Source organism: Moschus berezovskii, chromosome 8 (genome assembly GCF_049115385.1).
Source record: "Moschus berezovskii isolate FMDL1 chromosome 8, NW_MosBer_1.0, whole genome shotgun sequence".
NCBI lineage: Eukaryota > Metazoa > Chordata > Mammalia > Artiodactyla > Moschidae > Moschus > Moschus berezovskii.
In genome coordinates, this window is record NC_142467.1 from 30,986,652 (window position 1) to 31,007,920 (window position 21,269).

Genomic DNA, 21,269 nt, shown 5'->3' on the forward strand with positions numbered 1-21,269 from the left:
CCATTAGTGGGGTCACTCTTCTCTGAGGAGACAAAGAAAAAGAGGTGATTTGAGGAAAAGGAGTGGGTAATCAAATGGTGAAAAGAGTGTCCCAAGCAGAGGAAACTTTCTCATTTTTATTCTGAGGAGGCATCCAGCAGGTCTTGTGAGTCTTCTTCTTTTCTTCATCTTTCAAGTTGGAATCTTCCTCAACTATTCTGTCATCCTTGAGGTATGCTAGCCACAATTACATCAATTATTTCCATTGAGGAAACACAATGGTTTTGAAAAATAATGGGTCAATGCATTTTTAAGGCTAATTTCTAGGATCCTACTTAGTGATTCTGTGCATTTTGCAGCCTTCACTTCCTCCCTTTCCACAGCAAACCCAAAGGATGTATATATTCAGGCATTAGTTTACAGTAATCTCCGGGCCAGTTACTGGTTTGTCACCAAGAGCTCAGAGATAACACTCCTTTAAGTCTGGAAGAATTTTTGGTAAATGTACTTGCTACTTATCTGTCACTTCTCTGCCCACCTATATACAGAGCAGTTTATCTTCACAGGTTTCGTATCTCTGCAGACATGGAGATTTCATGGTGCATTTTCTCTTCCAAATCACTTTGAAAAGAATACGATGAGAACGGATTTCATCTCTGAAAAATCCAGTGTTTGCCCTCCACCCCCCAGAGAAGAATCTATTATCTTTCTCTTCCTCCCCCACCTCTGTAATGAAGGAGTCCTGCCTCATACGTTTTTTCTCTTTCCTTATCTTTGGTGCTGCAGTGATCTCAGGAAAACCTGGAGTTCCATTTACCAGGATGCAGCCCGGGGATCATGTGGACCATCTTCCAGATATTAACATATTACACATGTGGATCCATTTACCAGTATTAATCAAATCACATGTGCTGGTATTTTGTGCAGTGCCTTCAAAGTTCACCCTTTCAAAGTATGTTCTGGAAGAAGACATTTATTCCCTAGCATCCTTCTTGGAAAAGACTGGAGCAAGAATCATGTTCTCCAGACTACTGTGTCTCTCCCTTGAGTAGATCTTTCAGACTGAGGGAGACACATCGATCCTCTAGCTACTTTTCATTAATTAAATTTTTTTCTATTGAGGTGAAATTCACATAACATAAAATTAATCATTTTAAGCTGTACAATTCTGTGGCACTTGGTACCTTCACAACGGCATAAACCGCCACCTCTATTTTATTCCAAAAATTTTCCTCACCCCCAAAGAAAACGGTCCCCATTAAACAGTAACACTCATTCTCCCTTCTCCCACCCTCAGTTCTGGGTAAGCACTGATATGATTTCCATCTCTATGGATTTCCTTATTCCAGATATTTCACACACTACATAAAACCACAATATGTGGCCTTTTGTGCCTTTTCTCACCTGGCATAATGTTCTTAAAGTCATCTCTGTCATCACATTTATCAGTATATCTTTCCTGTCCTGTGGCTGAAAACTATTCCATTGTATTAATATATTATGGTCATCCTTGGGTATCCACCGGGGACTGGTTTCAGGACCCCACTTGGATACCAAAATCTATGGATGTTTAAGTCCCTTAAATGAAGTGGCAGAATATTTGCATATAACTACACACATCCTCCTTTAAATTGTCTCTGCTGCTGCTGCTGCTAAGTCGCTTCAGTCGTGTCCGACTCTGTGAGACCCCATAGACGGCTGCCCACCAGGCTTCCCCAGGCAAGAACAATGGAGTGAATTGTCTCTAGATTACTTATATTACCTAGTACAAAGTAAATACTATGTAAATCATTGTAAATGGAATATAAATGCTACATAAATAGTTGCCAGTGCAAATTCAAATTTAGCTTTTTGGAATTTCCCCCCCAAATATTTCTGATCCCTGCTTCATTGACTCCACAGATGCAGAACCTGTGACTATATGTGACACATGTTCACTCAGTCACCCACTGATGGACATTTGGGTTGTCTCCACCTCCTGGCCACTGGGCACAGGGCTGATCTGAATATTTGCATACAAATACTTGTTTTCATGTTTTTTTTTTTTTTTTTAAGGCTATACCCAGGAGGGCAATTGTTGGGTCATATGGTTACCATGACCCATGACCTATAACCATGAATCCACCTGCAGTGCAGGAGACCTGGGTTCGATCCCTGGGTAGGGAAAAACCCCTGGAGGAGTGCATGGCAATCCACTCCAGGATTCTTGCCTGGAGAATTCCCACAGACAGAGGAACCTGGTGGGCTATAGTCCATGGGGCTGCAAAGAGTCAGACACGACTGAGTGATTAAGCACAGTGGTCATTATGTTTAACTTTTTGATAAACCTTTAGCTAGCTTCTAAATGCAGAGAATGATGGTCTACATTGAACTTCTCTGCAAGGTTACATTCTGGTTGGCTCTAAACCTCGTGTCAGGCTTCTTGCATCTAATCCATGTTGTGAATTTGTTTTTGAAACCTTGAACTAAATTACAAAAACAAGAAGCATCATCAAAGGGCCAGGGAGCTATATGTGCAGAAAGCATAATACAACTTCATATCTTACAAAATGCTTTCACATGCCCAAGTCAATGGCTTTCATTTCAGAAAAGAGGTTATAGTGAAAGCCTGGTAAAGTTTATATTCTAGGAAAGCTATTTTATCCCCTGAGAGTTTATTTTTAAAAAAGGTTTCATTGTTAGCACATATTCTGAGCACCGTATTATTAATAGTACTTATAAGGTCCAACTACTGTGGAACCTAATAAATGAGTGAATTTCAAAAGTTTTGGCCGAAAGAGATATTATGTTTTATTTTAGAGAGCAAAATGACAAAATCCTTCTCTAGCAAGGATGTGAAGACATGCTAGCCTTCCTACTTCAGTCATGACATCAGAGATAGACTGAAATATTCAGACTCGAACTGGGTTCTTGGACCACCAACTGGATATATATATTACTAACTTCAGCTAAAGAAAGAATTCCACGATATTTGGGAAATACTGGAGTAAATAAAATTAAGGAGATTACTACATATTTTCACAAGCCTTTCACATCTTAAAGATCTCGGTACTTTCTGCGAAATCATTTTACTTACTGATTTGATCACATAAATTTTAACCCACCCACCTTCCCAGTCTTAAAACTGGTATCCCACTGGGTACATCTTTGAGAAATAAAGTTTTAATTCATTTCTATTTCTGAATGAGTACACTAACGCCCAGAAAGAAATGAGAAATAAACAAACAAAAATGGTTATTTCCTAGATTTTTGTAGATTCTTAAGACCAAGTCTTGGGGTAGAGGGAGGGAGGGAGGGATAAAAGGAAGAAGGAAAGAGAGAAAGAAGAGCAGACGGCAGGACTATCTCTATGTCATAAAAATTAAAAGGGACAGATTAAGTATGTTACAGGATTCCTTCAAGGCCTAGAAAAGAAACACTGGATTATCTTAAATTTTTGCAGTGTGTACAGCTGCGATTGCCTTGATGACTTAGTTGTTGCTGGTAACTCAGCTGTATGGACAGCCAGAGGAGAAAGAAATCTGCTGCCCATTCTTGTGTCTTATACATTTGCTGTTTCCATATATCTACTGTATGTGGAGATTGCTGGCATTTATGTTTGGGGCTCTGTTCCCTTTTTTCAGCCCTCAAATAAAAGTAGTTACCTTGAATACAATTTGTTTTCTCATTTGAATTTACATGAGGCTCTTCAGGGCATAAGCCCTAAAAAAGACCTATCAGTGTATGTACCCACATTTTTTTACATGTATAATATCCATAGGAACTTCTTCTTAGCACTCCTCAGGAAATGATACACGAGCCCTTCAGGGATATTAATTAAGCTTTGTAGCAACCCCTGTGACATGTCTGCCTGCCTACATATATCTGTTGGACACTCAGAAATTAATGCTTTGCGGAAGTGTGCCATTTAAGTGTGTTTGTAGGCCATCCACATACCCACTGACAATGAACAGATCCACACATGTCAGTCATCAAAAAAGAAAAAAAAAGCCATTTAAAAAGGCAACCATCTTTTAGCATCAACACATAAATACCGCCATGGCAACTTTTTATCCTCTCAGGCAGATCCTGCTGCATTCCTGTCACTAAACAGGTCCCGGGGAAGCAGATTCTGAAAGTCTGGCTTCCTTGAAAAGCTCCTGGTTTCTTAAATGCTGGGTTTCCCAGGGCCCCAGGCAAGGCTTTTTAAAAATGCAAGTGTCAAGGCAAACTGTCATGTGTGCTTGCCTTAAGTACCCGAAAAGCTTGTCACTGCCATCTTGGAAGCCTTGATGAAGATGCAGACGGACAGGCTGAGGCACGGGAAACTGAAAGCTGCCCGGTGGGAAAGCGGCATGAGAGACGAAAAGGCAGGGGCCCGCCTTCAGGCATTTCCTTTGCAAGTGGCAGAATTAAAACAAAACCTCAAGGAGAGTCTGGTGAGGGGAGGGTGCCTTGCAGATGCTGCAGAGGTTTGGACTTGAACCAGGGTCCCGTGTGGCTCTGAGGTTTGGCTTGATAAGAGGTGAAGTGGTTACAGGACACAACAAGGCAGTGTCTGCCTTTTGGGGAGAGGACATGGAGTGGATGCAGAGGTCAGGGGCCCGGAAGGAGGAGGAAGGTCGGGGCAGCGTGAAGGCTGGCCCAACACCTGCTCATCCTGGGCGCTGGGCAGGGCTGAGGTTACAGGGGGAACTGTGGACAGCATATGGGTTTCATCACCTGGCTGCCCCTCCTGGAACCTGGTACAGCCTGGGGCAAACAACCCGATGTTGTGGAATCTCAGTTTCCTGAGATGGAAAATGGTGAAAATGACTGAAAATATCTCATAGGGATAAGGTCTGGATTAAACGTGGGGGCTCAGCACATACCTGATGCTGAGTAGACCCTCAATCACTGCTGCAGCTAATGACCAATGACCCCTGTAGATGGCCTCCTTGAAGTAACTGTTTCTTGCCTCTTAGTCCCCATTCCTTTCTTCCTTTATGAGACCCTTTGGTTAATAGCTGAGAGCCTGTTTTATTTATTTCACTTATTTGGCTGTATTGGGTCTTAGTTGCATCATGTGGGATCTCTCGCAGCGGCGCGCAGCTTTAGTAGTTGCTGTGTAGCTTTAGTGGCTTTGTGGCACGTGGGATCTTACTTCCCTGACCAGGGATTGAACCTGAGTCCCCCGCATTGCAAGGCGGATTCTTAACCACTGGACTACCAACGTGCCGTTAACTTTTAGTTCTTGCACTTCTGGTGTGTTCATCAAAGTCTTTCCCATTTCTTACCACAAATGGGGTCATAACACACCTTTGGATAAATCCCTCTGCAGGGTCCATATCCCACCCAGAATAAACCACAGGGGGCTTGACTGGGCCTGGAAGGTGCCCCTGCCATAGGCCCTGGGGCCTGTTCAGTGCAGTGGATCCAGAATACTCGTGCATTCTTCCATTTCTGGCCTAGTTTTATTCCTTGTCTCAGCTTTGAATGTCCTTTTGCTGGGGTAACTCTCTTATTTCCAACAGAATGGGACTCAGACACCATTCCTACAGCCCAGACTCCTTGCCCCATCATTCTATGTCCCCAGACATTGCCCTGAACCTTCTTCCCTCTTACAACTGTTTATATTCACGTAAGTTACTTACTTCCCTTTCTTCTTTTGTTTATTGTTTCATCACTAAATCGAACCTGAATCTCCTGCATCTGCAGGCAGATTCTTTACTGCTGAGCCATCAGGGAGGCCCTAGTTTTCCCCTGTGAAAGTGTTAGTCACTCAGTCATGTCCTACTCTTTGAGACCCCATGGACTGTAGACTGCCAGGCTCCACTGTCCACGGTATTTTCCAGGCAAGAATACTGGAGTGGGTTGCTATGCCCTCCTCCTGGGGATCTTTCTGACCTAGGGATCAAACCCCAGTCTCCTGCATTGCAGGCAGATTCTTTTTATCTGAGCCACCTTCTTTACCATCTGAGCCACCAGGAAAGCCAAAGAACAATCTGTTTCTGCCCAGTTTTTAATCAGGAACCTTTCGAGTGTGAGGGCAAACATGATAAACACTACACTATGGAAAGCTTTCTCCTACCAGACTGTAGTTCCCAGGGGACAAGGGCCACACCCTCTTCCTCCTTTACTCTCAGAATCTTGCTTGGTGCTCAGGCCCTAACAGGACCTCCATAAATGTTGGCTGAATTAAGTTGAAACCTGATGAACATTTCAACACGTTAAGTTGTAGTCTGATGAACACGACATGCATGGATGTGAGAGTTGGACCACAAAGAAAATTAAGCCCCGAAGAATTGATGCTTTTGAACTGTGGTGTTGGAGAAGACTCTTGAGAGTCCCTTGGACTGCAAGGAGATCCAACCAGTCCATCCTAAAGGAGATCAGTCCTGGGTGTTCATTGGAAGGACTGATGCTGAAGCTGAAACTCCAATACTTTGGCCACCTCATGAGAACTGACTCATTGGACAAGACCCTGATGCTGGGAAAGATTGAAGGTGAGAGGAGAAGGGGATGACAGAGGGTGAGATGGTTGGATGGCACCACCGACTCATTGGACATGAGTTTGAGCAAACTCCGGGAGTTAGTGATGGACAGGAAAGCCTGGCATGCTGCAGTCCATGGGGTGGAAAAGAGTTGGACATGACTGAGGGACTGAACAACTGAACCGAACTAAACTGATGAACACAGCTAGTAATGGGATTACCAACGGGAAGTGCGAAATACAAAAGTCCTTATTTAGCATAAAACTGGAGTTTCAGATAAAGAAACTAGATAAGTTTGGCCAGAGGCCCTCATATTGACTGAGCCTTCACATAGTTATTTCACAAAAGAGAATGTCTTCTGTGCGGGATTTGCAAGCTCTTGATCATCACACTCTCCTGTAACAGAACAATGATACTGCTGTTCTCAGCATTTCTCCTGGGGACTCAGAAACTTTGACTCAGTCATCTTAGACATTCTGATAATATCCCCATTAGGTAGAGAGAGGCAAGGTAGACGAGGAAAGGAGGCAAATTTAAACATTGCCAAATTAGAAATGAGAAAACAAAAGGCAGCAAAGGTTAGACTAGAATCACAGCCGCCAGGTTGCAGAAAGTCTGGGAATAAAGAGAAAGAGCCCTACAGCTGGAACCAAGGGCAGTGAGCAAATCCAATTTCCCCCACAGCCATTCCTCTTTCTTGCTTTACCTGACATGTAAGAAGGGGAGCTGAGTTTCTGGAACATTTGAGTATTATATAGTACATTAGTCCTTGAAAAAAGAAAATTCAATTCTATGTCTAAAATCCAAGACTGTAAACTTCAGGACTCTTATTTTAAACCCATAAAAGACATTCAGGCCAAGAAAGGAGGAATAAAAAGAGACTGTAACATTCAAGTTGGGACAGACATAATTTGGCACAATCTATCAAAATTCAAAATGTACATTATACATACCCTTTGATCTAGCAATTTCACTTCCAGGAATCTAAATTTGGAATATAATCATGGAAGTATGCAAAGAAAGATATATACACAAGACTCGTCATTACAGTTTTGTTTGTAACAGCAAAAACCTGAAAGCAATCTAAATGTCCATCAGGAGGAGATTGGTTAAATAAATTATGGCGTTACGGAATATTACACAGACTTTAAAAAAGAATGAGGTAGTCGACAAGAAATTACCTGAAATGGTTTCTACAATTTCTTATGAAGCTAAAAAAAAAGACGTTGCCAAATGGTAGGTATAACACAATCCCATTTATACTAAACTTAAAAAGAAATATGCTCAGACACCATAAATATTTTTAGAAGTCTAAGATAATAAACCTTCAAATGAGATTTCCTTGAAGATAGGAATGGAGGGGCAGGGAGTATACTTTTCATTTTTCGCCTTTATAATCACTGAATATTTTTATCGAGAGAGTGAATACATTTTGTAATAAAACACCTGGAAATACTAAATCTATTGTAATCAGTTCAGTTCAGTCACTCAGTTGTGTCTGACTCTTTGTGTCCCCATGGACTGCAGCACACCTGGCTTCCCAACTCCCGGAGATTGCTTAAACTCATGTCCACTGAGTCAGTGATGCCATCCAATGATCTCATCCTTTGTCGTCTCCTTCTCCTCCTGTTTTCAATCTTTCCTAGCATCAGTGTCTTTTCTAAAGAGTCAGTTCTTCACAGCAGGTGGCCAAACATCAGTCCTTCCAATGAATATTTAGGACTGATTTCCTTTAGGATGGAATGGTTGGATCTCCTTGAAGGGACTCTCAAGAGTTTTCTCCAACACCACAGTTCAAAAGCATCAATTATTTGGCACTGAGCTTTCTTTATGGTCCAACTCTCACATCCATACATGACCACTGGAAAAACCATAGCTTTGACTAGATGGACATTTGTAGGCAAGTTAACGTCTCTGCTTTTATAATACGCTGTCTAGGTTGGTCATAGCTTTTTTTCCCAAGGAGCAAGTGTCTTTTAATTTCATGACTGCAGTCAGCACCTGCAGTGATTTTGGAGCCCAAGAAAATAAAGCCTGTCACTGTTTCCATTGTTACCCCACCTATTTGCCATGAAGTGATGGGACCAGAGGCCACAATCTTAGTTTTCCGAATGTTGAGTTTTAAGCCAGCTTTCTCATTCTCCTCTTTCACTTTCATGAAGAAGCTCTTAGTTCCTCTTCGATTTCTGCCATAAGGGTGGTGTCAACTGCATATCTGAGGTTATTGATATTTCTCCCATCAATCTTGATTCCAGCTTGTGTTTCATCCAGCCTGGCATTTTGCATGATGTACTCTGCATAGAAGTTAAATAAGCAGGGTTACAATACACAGCCTTGACGTATTCCTTTTCCAATTAGGAACCAGTCCGTTCTTCCAGTTCTAACTGCTGCTTCTTGACCTGCATACAGATTTCTCAGGAGGCAGGGAAGGTGGTCTGGTATTCCCATCTCTTGAAGAATTTTCCAGTTTGTTGTGATCCACACAGTCAAAGGCTTTGGCATAGTCAATAAAGCAGAAGCAGATGTTTTTTTGGAACTCTCTTGCTTTTTCAATGATCCAATGGATATTGGCAATTTGATCTCTGGTTCTTCTGCCTTTTCTTGAAGAGATCTCTTGTTTTTCCTATTCTGTTGTTTTCCTCTATTTCTTTGCATTGATCACTGAGGAAGGATTTCTTATCTCTCCTTGCTATTCTTTGGAACTCTGCATTCAGATGCTTATATCTTTCCTTTTCTCCTTTGCTTTTTGCTTCTCTTCTTTTCACAGCTATTTGTAAGGCCTTCTCAGACAGCCATTTTGCTTTTTTGCATTTCATTTCCATGGGGATGGTCTTGGTCCCTGGCTCCTGTACAATGTCATGAACCTCCGTCCAGAGTTCATCAGGCACTCTATCTATCAGATCTAGTCCCTTAAATCTATTTCTCACTTCTACTGTATAATCATAAGGGATTTGATTTAGGTCATATTTGAATGGTCTAGTGGATTTCCCTACTTTCTTCAATTTCAGTCTGAATTTGGCAATAAGGAGTTCATGATCTGAGCCACAGTCAGCTCCTGGTCTTGTTTCTGCTAACTGTATACAGCTTCTCCATCTTTGGCTGCAAAGAATATAATCAATCTGATTTCGGTGTTGGCCATCTGGTGATGTCCATGTGTAGAGTTTTCTCTTGTGTTGTTGGAAGAGAGTGTTTGCTATGACCAGTGTGTTCTCTTGGCAAAACTATATTAGCCATTGCCCTGACTCATTCCATGCTCCAAGGCCAAATTTGCCTGTTACTCCAGGTGTTTCTTGACTTCCTACTTTTGCATTTCAGTCCCCTATAATGAAAAGGACATCTTTTTTGGGTGTTAGTTCTAAAAGGTCTTGTAGGTCTTCATAGAACTGTTCAACTTCGGCTTCTTCAGCGTTATTGGTTGGGGCATAGGCTTAAGATGGGCTTGATAAAGGACCGAAATGGTATGGACCTAACAGAAACACAAGATATTAAGAATAGGTGGCAAGAATACACAGAAGAACTGTACAAAAAAGATCTTCACGACCAAGATAATCACAATGGTGTGATCACTCACCTAGAGCCAGACATCTTGGAATGTGAAATCAAGTGGGCCTTAGAAAGCATCACTACGAACAAAGCTAGTGGAGGTGATGGAATTCCAGTTGAGCTATTTCAAATCCTGAAAGATGATGCTGTGAAAGTGCTGCATTCAATATGCCAGCAAATTGGGAAAACTCAGCAGTGGCCACAGGACTGGAAAAGGTCAGTCTTCATTCCAATCCCAAAGAAAGGGAATGCCAAAGAATGCTCAAACTACCGCACAATTGCACTCATCTCACACGCTAGTAAAGTCAAACTCAAAATTCTCCAAGCCAGGCTTCAGCAATACATGAACTGTGAACTTCCAGATGTTTAAGCAGGTTTTAGAAAAGGCAGAGGCATCAGAGATAAAATTGCCAACATCCACTAGATCATGGAGAAAGCAAGAGAGTTCCAGAAAAACATCTATTTCTGCTTCATTGACTATGCCAAAGCCTTTGACTGTATAGATCACAAAAAACTGTGGAAAATTCTGAAGGAGATGGGAATACCAGACCGCCTGACTGGCAAGCCACTCCAGTACTCTTGCCTAGAAAATCCCATGGATGGAGGAGCCTGGTAGGCTGCAGTCCGTGGGGTCGCTAAGGGTCAGACACAACTGAGCGACTTTACTTTCACTTTTCACTTTCACACATTGGAGAAGGAAATGGCAACCCACTCCAGTGTTCTTGCCTGGAGAATCCCAGGGAAGGGGGAGCCTGGTGGGCTTCCGTCTATGGGGTCGCACAGAGTTGGACACGACTGAAGTGACTTAGCAGTAGCAGCAGCAGTGACCTGCCTCTTGAGAAACCTGTATGCAGGTCAGGAAGCAACAGTTAGAACTGTACATGGAACAACAGACTGGTTCCAAATAGGAAAAGGAGTACGTCAAGGTTGTATATTGTCACCCTGCTTATTTAACTTATATGCAGAGTACATCGTGAGGAACACTGGGCTGGAAGAAGCACAAGCTGGAATCAAGATTGCCGGGAGAAATATCAATAACCTCAGATATGCAGATGACACTACCCTTATGGCAGAAAGTAAAGAGGAACTAAAAAGCCTCTTTATGAAAGTGAAAGAAGAAAGTGAAAAAGTTGGCTTGAAGCTGAACATTCGGAAAACCAAGATCATGGCATCTGGTCCCATCACTTCACGGGAAATAGATGGGGAAACAGTGGAAACAGTGTCAGACTTTATTTTTTTGGGCTCCAAAATCACTGCGGATGCTGATTGCAGCCATGAAATTAAAAGACGCTTACTCCTTGGAAGGAAAGTTATGACCAACCTAGATAGCATATTAAAAAGCAGAGACATTACTTTGCCAACAAAGGTCCATCTAGTCAAGGCTATGGTCATGTATGGATGTCAGAGTTGGACTGTGAAGAAAGCTGATCACCGAAGAATTGATGCTTTTGACCTGTGGTGCTGGAGAAGACTCTTGAGAGTCCCTTGGACTGCAAGGAGGTCCAACCAGTCCATTCCAAAGGAGATCAGTCCTGGGTGTTCATTGGAAGGACTTATGCTAAAGCTGAAACTGCAATACTTTGGCCACCTCATGCGACGAGTTGACTCACTGGAAAAGACTCTGATGCTGGGAGGGATTGGGGGCGGGAGGAGAAGGGGACAACAGAGAATGAGATGGCTGGATGGCATCACTGACTCGATGGACATGAGTTTGAGTGAACTCCGGGAGTTGGTGATGGACAGGGAAGCCTGGCGTGCTGTGATTCATGGGGTCGCAAAGAGTCGGACACGACTGAGTGACTGAACTGACTGACTGCTTTTTCTAAATCCAGCTTGAACATCTGGAAGATATTGGTTCACGTACTGTTGAAGCTTGGTTTGGAGAATTTTGAGCATTACTTTTCTGGTCTGTGAGATGAGTGCAATTGTGTGGTAGTTTGAACAGTCTTTGGCATTGCCTTTCTTTGGGATTGGAATGAAAACTGACCTTTTCCAGTCCTGTAGCCACTGCTGAGTTTTCCCAATTTGCTGGTATATTGAGTGCAGCACTTTCACAGCATCATCTTTTAGGATTTGAAATAGCTCAGCTGGAATTCTATCACCTTCACTAGGTTTGTTTGTAGTGATGCTTCCTACAGCCCACTTGACTTCGAACTCCAGAATGTCTGGCTCTAAGTGAGTGATCACACCATCGTGCTTATCTGGATCATGAAGATCCTTTTTGTACAGTTCTTCTGTGTATTTTTGCCACCTCTTCTTAATATCTTCTGCTTTGGTTAGGCCCATTCCATTTCTATCCTTTATTGTGTCCATCTTTGCATGATATATTCCTTTGGTATCTCTAATTTTCTTGAAGAGATCCTTAGTCTTTCCCATTCTGCTGTTTTCCTCTATTTCTTTGCACTGGTCACTGAGGAAAGCTTTCTTATCTCTCCTTGCTATTCTTTGGAAGTTTGCATTCAGATGGGTATAGCATTCCTTTTCTCCTTTGCCTTTCGCTTCTCTTCTTTTCTCAACTATTTGTAAGGCCTCCTAGACAACCATTTTACCTTTTTGCATTTCTTTTTCTTGGGGATAGTCTTGATCACTGCCTTCTGTCCAATGTCAGGAACCTCCATCCATGGTTCTTCAGGCACTCTGTCAGATCTAATCCCTTCAATCTATTGTAATAAGTGCTCTAATTCTTTGCCTAATTCTTGACTATTCCTTTGCAGAAGGAAGTGGAGATAAAGATTCTGCATGGGATGAACAGGCAACAAAATTGCCTGATCATCATACAGGAAATGGAGGGAAGCTCCAGTCAGAGACCTGCCTACAGCCCCACCTGGACAATCAGCTTGAGAAACTGATGAGTCACCCGGCTTCATCCTCCTCATCTGTAAAACAGATATCAGCCTGCACTAGTGATCTGAACATGGCTTCCTGCCTCAAAATTCTGCCTTGGTTCTACTAAATGGTTCCTTTCCTCTTAAACGATCAGGTCAACCCAAATCCTGCTGACCTTGATTCCCCCTCCTGGTCTGCCTTCTGATGCAATGGTCAGAATCAAGGGACTGCTAGTTCCATGGTGGGGCAGTAGTTAGGACCCTGCACTTCCCCTGCTGGGGGCCCAGGTTCAATCCCTAGTCTGGGAACTGAGATCCCTCAAGCCTTGCTGTACAGCCAAAAAAAGAAAAAGAGGACTCAAGGGACCAACTTCTTGGAAGATGGCAGGTGTTTCTATACGCTCATCATCAGACCCCTTCCTTCCCACCTCACCTCCTACCTCTCTCTCTTCCTCTCTCCTTGAAACAGCCCAACTCCAACCTGCAGAAAACAACTCCAACCCTGCAGAAAATTCTACACTTCTCCCTTTTCTAAAAACTGAAGGTACTGTGAATGTGAAGATGCACGTTATAGGCAGGACAGGAGAAGGTCTCCATCCTAGCACAGCTTTTGTATTTCCAGACAGGGCCCACGATGGTGAAAACTCAGAAAAGTACCTCCAGACACATACTGAATCCTACCTGGTTCTCACACCCAGCCCAGTGTCACACACACCATTCTACTGAATTTCTAGGGGAGTTTAAATGTAGGTGTGCTACGTTCCCTTACTACTGAGCTTCTCTACAGCATGCAATATCAGATTAAATCACAAGAGTGTAAATAGTAATGGCCATAATTATTGACATTAGGAGAAGATTATTTTTAGGACAAAACTTTTTGTCTCATTAAATGTGGAACTATTCTGATAGTACCCATAAGAAGGTCCATTAGGGAGCAGGCTGACTCCTATCTAAAATTTTCCCCACAAAAAGGATAAGATGCATTTTTATATTGCTGAGAAGAGAACCTTGGAGCATGGAATTAAAGGTTTCCCATTCACTGTCTTATTAAAAAGCAAAACCAAGGACTTCAAATTGATAAAGGTAAAACTGCTTCTCCAGCCATTTTCAGGAGATGAGAAATGCACTGAGTTGTTTTAACTTTCTCATCATGAGCACTCGTAAAGAGCACTGGTTAGTAAGACAATAAATGAGCATGTTCTAATTAGAAAATGTGGAATCCAAGCACTTTTGCAGGAAAGAAGATGATAGCTGGAGAGAGACATCAGGGGACAAATAAAAGTTAAGGTGCATCAGTGGCCACAGCCAGCTCCAAGGTAAAGTCGTGGGACGTTTGAGAAGTGAACCAGAGAGGGTGATGAATCAGAAGGGATGGCAATTACTCAGGGGAACTTATTCTTTCCACTTCATGACGGAAGCAGTTGCAAACCCCCTGCTGTGTCCAGGCAAGTGAGGTAACCGATACTCGCGAACCTCTCATACTCCCAACCCTGGCCAGGACTGTGTGCCCAGAGGAGAATATAATGGAATTAGGCAGTAAGAAAAAACAACTAGGCTGGGGCACAGCTAGCACTGAACTCAGCCTGGGCTTTCTTGTCTTTTTCAGCCTGCCAGCTCCCTAGCTCACCGTCTAACACCATGGCGTTTGGTCATGGCCACACCCTTCTTTCTGGTATCTGGTCCCCTAAGAATATGATCCAGGCCTAATCAGCCAACACGGTTCATGCTCCAGACCTCCAGACTGGGCCTGCTGTGGGCATGGGATTCTAGTTGAGTTCCTGGGAGTTTCCTTGAAATATGAAGGGGAAATCCTTTTTCAGTTAGTTCCTAAGCTATGAGAATAGAGCCCGCTGTTCCCACTGAGATCTCACGAAAGGACACCTGCTTAAGAATGATGTTAGGAAACAGAAAAACAGCTGATAGAGAGACACCTAGTGCCTGAGTTCAAGTCCCTGAATCAAGTTCTGCCTGAGTTTTGATTCTGTCCCATCACACCTGCATTACCCCCAGTTGCATCTTCCTGACAGGGCTCCCAACTGGATAACATAAAGTGTCTAAAACCGTGCTTGGCACAAGGCAGGCACTTAAGAGATGACAATGACTAAAGACAAAGCCAGCAACAGTGTTCAGTCCGTCCACACAGTGCAAAGATTTTCAATATGGCCACCATCTCTCCTCACACGGACTCAGAAGTTTAGAAGCTGGACAAGACGATCTCTGCCCTTCTCTGCCTTTGGACAAACAAAAGTGTTCAATATTTTACAGAAAATAAACACGTGTTTAATTTAAAAAAAAATGATTCAGTTCAGTTCATTTCAGTTCAGTTGCTCAGTCGTGTCTGACTCTCCGCGACCCCATGAATCACAGCACGCCAGGCCTCCCTGTCCATCACCAACTCCCGGAGTTCACTCAAACTCATGTCCACAGAGTCGGTGATGCCATCCAGCTGTCTCATTCTCCGTCGTCCCCTTCTCCTCCCGCCCTCAACCTTTCCTAGCATCAAACACGATTTCCAAATGAAAAATCAAGTCACTTGCTAATATCCGCAGGATTTGTGTGGAGCGCTCTCATCAAACTCATTCACAGAACGTCATGGTCAAATTGTCAGGTCTTCAAGACACCTTGTGTCTGACAAAACCCCATTTCTGTGCTCTTCAAACTGCCTTCATACTTTTGCTCCAGCTTCCAGTAATGAATACCCTCCTTTTTCTAATTATTTAGATAAATTCAAAGTCATACCCGGTGTCTCCCTTTCCAAGACATCACACGCAGGAAGTCCTCAGATCTGCCAAGGGTCTTAACACCGGACTAGAGAGATTAACTCATTGGGTTTTGGCGAAAGAGAGAAGAGGTTACTCAGGGTCAGCGAAAATGCAAAAGCTGAGCTGCACCAGCCTCTGAGCCATGGACCAAGTACCTCCTCTCAGATCGTTGGCAGCATTAGATATAAAGTGGATAATAAATGTAATGCAGTTGAACCATCCCGGAACCATCCCCCCACCCCCACCCCCAGTCTGTGGAAAAACCGTCTTCCACAAAATTGGTCCCTGGTGCCAAAAAGGCTGGGGACCGTGGTACTAAGGTAACTAAGAAAGCGCTAAGCTGAACACACGATACCCACACAGCAGGGTCCCACTTTCAGAGGGTTTTTACATTTATTGTCTCACTTTACTAAGCTGGCTTTCCCCAGGGTCCCACCAAATGCTTAAAAGTGCCTAATATCACCTTATGCTTTCTTATTCCCTGTTCCAAAGTGGAGTGGAGAGGATCTGGGTTGATAAGAGATTTACAAAGGCACAAAGCCTAAGTTTCCCATTTAAAATTCTTATCTAAGCACATATCCATGCAAGAGGAAGAACATGTCGTATCTTCTTCCTAGAACTGGACTTTATATCCAGTCCTTCAAGTAATTGCAAAATAATAATAACAATAAACTTTTAATTGTTATATCATTGGTGTGCGACATCATGACAGGAGGACTCATTGTTGAGCAGTGGACTTAGGGATGCTCCAACCCAGCTGAAGCTTTTAACAAATTGAAATAGAATTTGAGAACCATCTCACAAATAAAAAAAGGAAGTGCTACCCATTCTCTTTTGAAATATAAGGCAGGGATGCACAGTTAAAACACCAAGGACAGAAACTGGAAGCACTTGCTGGTTTCTCAAACAATTACTCTGAGCAAGAAATGATTCTGTAAGGAATTAAAAACACATGCTTTGGAGGCTGATTCTCCGTGGTTAATGTTGTCATAAAAACGGATTATTTGCATACAACACTTAGGGAACAGTCTGAAACTGGCAGGTTTTGGAGGGGGAAAAAAAAAGCTTTCTGAGAAAAAGTGCTTCAAGTTGTTTCAGCTCCCTTATCATCCAAAGGATGCAGTCCTAGCTGAGCACATTGGCTGAGTGCCTTGTGATGGACTGCGATTCCGTGGACATGAGATTCCCAATCATGAAGGCAGGCCAAACCAAGACTAATAAATCAAAGGAAGCTTCAGAAAAGGTGCAGAGCCTACTGCCCCTGCCTGGGAGAACCACGAGTGCCTTATCTGGCTTCTGTGAAAAGAAAAAGATCATTGAGGAGCCAGAATTAGAAAAGCCTCGCGCTCCATCAAGTCTCTCCCATCTGAGCCAGATAAAATATCCTCTGGGGAGGCTTCAGGAAATGCCCCGAGGGAATGACAGTTGATATTAGCTGAATGGGTGAAAGAGCACAGACAGAGATGGAAATACTGGGCTTTTTTCAACTGTGAACTTAACCCAAGAGTCTGACATTTACACGGACTCAGGGCAGAGTCTTGCACTTCCAAGACATGACTGCAAGGTGGCCTCAGTCTGTAATAGGGTCCCCGTGGTCCAGGCTGCGGAGGGATGGCTTTTAAAAAACACAAAATATCTTTCTACCCAGAGGCTTCCCCGTGGTAACTCGTAAGTAAGAAGTTCAAGTCCCCAGAGCTTTAATAAACTTAACAAGGCTTTAATTTTATAGCGGGAGACACATTTTAAAAGCTGAGCCCTCCTTGTAGACCTATACCTTCGAGTATGTTTCCAAGTTTGCAAACCATGCCAAGAGCAGACTAGAGTGGTCTTAAATAAGACACAATGCTTGTTTCTTTCTTAATGCACCTTGTAATTTGCACACGAGCCACAACACTTTATTTTCTTATTAATGGGTTTGAGTGTGTTTAACACCGCAAGCCATAAATAGCAAAGCAATGGATTAGACCAGGTTCTCTTTATCTTCCTGCCAATTGTCAGAAAGTGATGTGGAGTACCGGGTACCCCTCCTTACTGGGTTTTTCTCTACCACTCACCAACACCCCCACAACTCCACCTCCTGCTTCTAACCAACAGCCAACCCTGTCTCCATCTGCCAAGAAAAAAAAAATAAGACACAGTCTGGTTTCTCATTGGAGAGCATGCCTATTGAGCAGTTCAGTTATTGAGATTAATAAGCTGCCAGTTTCCAAGGAAGACTAAGAAAACTACAAAATTAAAGTGCACGGAAACGTGAAATGCTGCTGGTGGCCAGGCGGGATCATGGTGTCAGAAAGGCAAGGTAAAGCCATAAACTAAGGCTGAGTTTGAAAAGATAACCTAAAGGTCTCATTAATTTCCATGTTGCCTCTGATGAGAATTTAGAGGGGGCATAATGTTTTGCAATATGGAGAAATCATGCTGCCTACTGATTTGAAAAGTGCTAGAATGCATTTGGTTCATCCAAAATGAATTCTAGCTTTACAGCTCACTCGAAAACGTTAAAAAAAAAAAAAAAAAATGGGGAGGGGGGAAGCAAACAGGTTACCTTGGTTTAATATTCTCAAGATCAAGCTTGTCAGGGATTCTGTCAGAAAATTAATCCTTAGGTAGAAAAATGAATCTGAGAACAAGTGGAGAAGAGTCTTCAGGTTCAGCATGGTGGGGATGTTTCCACAATCTCACTGCTTCTCCATGAAAACCTTATTTACTAAAGGTCATTAGGCTTGATTCCCAAATATGCACTGCCCATAACGCTTCCAGATGAGGCTAAGATTACTTGGTCTTGAAGATAAAAAGTAGGTTTTCTGAAATGCTGATACCCAAATTAGATTCCTGGGATTCCCTGTGCCACTTGTCAAGCCCAACATGCTCCATTCTTGATCAGAGCACTTCCTGGGTGTTATCACAACTTTTTGAGTGTCCCTACATGAACGATGACCAAATGGCCATCCAGCATACTTAAGGCAGTGTGGCTTTCTCCTGCCGATCTGACAAAGTCCTGTTTGGAAGATAAACCTCCTGCAAATCACAGAGCTAAAAAAAAGTAGCAGTGCTTTTTATTTCTGCAGCTTCAATTTACTCTTGCATTTTATGAAGGCAGAGCCTTAAACCTCTGAACTCAGCTCACATGTATCCCATGCTGTTGCCACCACGGATTTTCGAGGCTTCAGATTTACCACTCCAGGTGGCTGCCAGTCTTGTAGAGCTGAAGACAAGGGTCCCTTATATCTTGCCTAGCTTATGATTTTGTCAGTGACCAACTCTATGTCCAGTCACAGACTGGGATTCATCTCTCAGATCATTTCTTGCCTCACTTCACTTATAATGCATTAACTTCATCATTTTCATGGCCTGGGTAAATTTTTATTGGATAATAAGTATCATTTTGTTTTGTTTTGTTCTTCTAGTTTCAAAGACATTATCATGTGATGGGAGTATGGCACGTTGAGTCAGGTAGATCCAAGTTTCAATTCCAGTCCTGCCACCTACTTATTTGGAGATGTGCAGGTAATTTCATCTTCTCAAGTCTCAGTTTCCATTTAGTTAAAATAGGGATAAGTAACATATACTCAACAGAAGAGTTAAAGGGTTCAATGGGATCATGCCTGTAAAACTAAGTATTGAGCAAAAGCTATTCAATAAAGTTATTCACAGAACTATACAATCATGTAGAATAACTAAGTTGAACAAAATTTATGGACTTTAAAGAGAAAAATCAACCGCTGAGAACTTTGGATGCAGTGAAAGTGAAAAGTGAAAGTCGCTGTCGTGTCTGACTCTTTGTGACCCCATGGATTATACAGTCCATGGAATTCTCTAAGCCAGAATACTGGAGTGGGTAGCCTTTCCCTTCTCCAGGCGATCTTCCCAAACCAGGGAATCCAGGGAACCCAGGTCTCTAGCATTGCAGGCGGATTCTTTACCAGTAAGCCACAAGGGAAACCTAAGAAAACTGGAGTTGGATACACTAACTATTCTATTATTTGTAAATGGATGTGCTTCTATGTTACATCTGTTATTTTAGAATCAAAATAAGTCTGGCCAATAACAGCAACTCAATACTCTTGTTGCCTCAGAGATTTAAGAGGTGGAAAACTGAACTTGTTTTCTAAGTGACATCACTATTCACTCAGCTTCTTAAGTAAAAAAATTGGGTATTGTGCTCACGTCTGTCTAACCTACATCCTGACATTCCAGCCATCATTAATTTTACTGATTCTACCTTTAGTACATTCCCCATAATTCTGAACGTTCACCTTCTGGTCAGATTGGTAGAAGAAAGGCAGACAGCTCTGATACTGCAGCTATGGGGACCCTAATGGAAATGCTACCATTTTTCATCTTAACCATGACAGTATTCTCCAAATTGTACCCTCAGTCTTACTCCCCAAACCCCTACCTATTAACCATAAGGCAGCTACCATAATTAAAAGCAAAACAAAATCATTTATGTATTATTTCAACCTTCTGTTTAAAACGCTTCAATGATTTTTCACTGTTTAGGGGGAGAGTCCAGAATCTTTAAAGCAGCCCAAACCATGCACTGTCCTGCCCTTGCCTGCCTTTCTAGTTTGCTTTCTCTTCCTGGAACTGTAGCACTTCTTCTCCCAGGGGATCATGGTTTTTGCCACCAAGAACATTCTTTAAGTCTAATTAACACCTACTCATCCTTAGGGCTCAACTTATATGCCAATTTCTCCTGAGTCTGGCTTCTCTATACCTCACATGGCACTTAATACATTTGTCATTGTAGGGTCACAGGCCTAATATTTTGCTCACATTCTGTCTACAGCCTAGAATCTACAAAAAGACAAGGACTTGCTTTTCTTCTTCTTCAATGTCTAGCACCTGTTTGGGTCTCATAGTTGTTTCTCTAATGAGTAATGGATGACCATCTCAAAAAGTAACCTGCAAACTTGTTTGCAGCTTGAGGATCTTGAATACTCTGGTATTCTGGGGCAAAAGCAAACTCAGAGGGAAGTTTTGTCCTGCTTAGGGATTTACTTTAGTGACCTGCTACCAGAGATAGATTCTGAGAAAGAAGCTTGCTTCAGCAAAATGCACGACGGAAGGAAAGTTAGGTTCTGTCACTGAGCTACTTTTTACTACTTTAGATGAAGAGATGCTGACTTCAGAAACTCACAAAGCAGCAGCTGGCCAGAAAGATTCCTGACCTTGCTGCACTCAGGAGAAGAAGGAGGAGATAGGTGGTATCAACTCAGAATCACCCGTGGACCTTGTTTTAAGACATTCTACAAGTAGGCTGAGAAAGATGGTGAGGAGAGTGATTTTGCAGACCGTCCAGACTGTTTGCAAATAGTTCCTCTGCCCTATGTTTGGTTTCTCTTGGCTTATATTATGGTGTACCCATGAACTGATTGTTTTGGGTAGTATGCATTTATATGTATTTTTTATTTATATGGTTAACATTGATACAGAACTTTCCTTATAAGCTTTTTTTGTCTTGTGTTAAATTCCAGATTTGTACAGTGCTGTTTTCTGGCTATGCCTCCTTAACCAGCACCTTGATTCTACCTGTCATAGGACAAAAAATGGAAAAAGCACAGTCCAGGGAAGATCTAACATACCTCATTAAGACTGATGGGAACATCAACAAGCAATGCAGGGGGCAAGGCTTGTTCCTTGCTGGTTTAAAGAAACACCTTGGATTTGGCTTGGAGTCTCTGGGGTGGCAGAATGCCTACCCA

The 21,269-nt window shown here is 42.6% G+C and overlaps 1 protein-coding gene across 1 annotated transcript in view; it reads right to left on the reverse strand.

Moving 5' to 3' along the window:
- TENM2 (teneurin transmembrane protein 2) overlaps nt 1–21,269 on the reverse strand; it is a 497,500-nt gene that overhangs the window by 324,068 nt on the left and 152,163 nt on the right. The window lies entirely within an intron of this gene.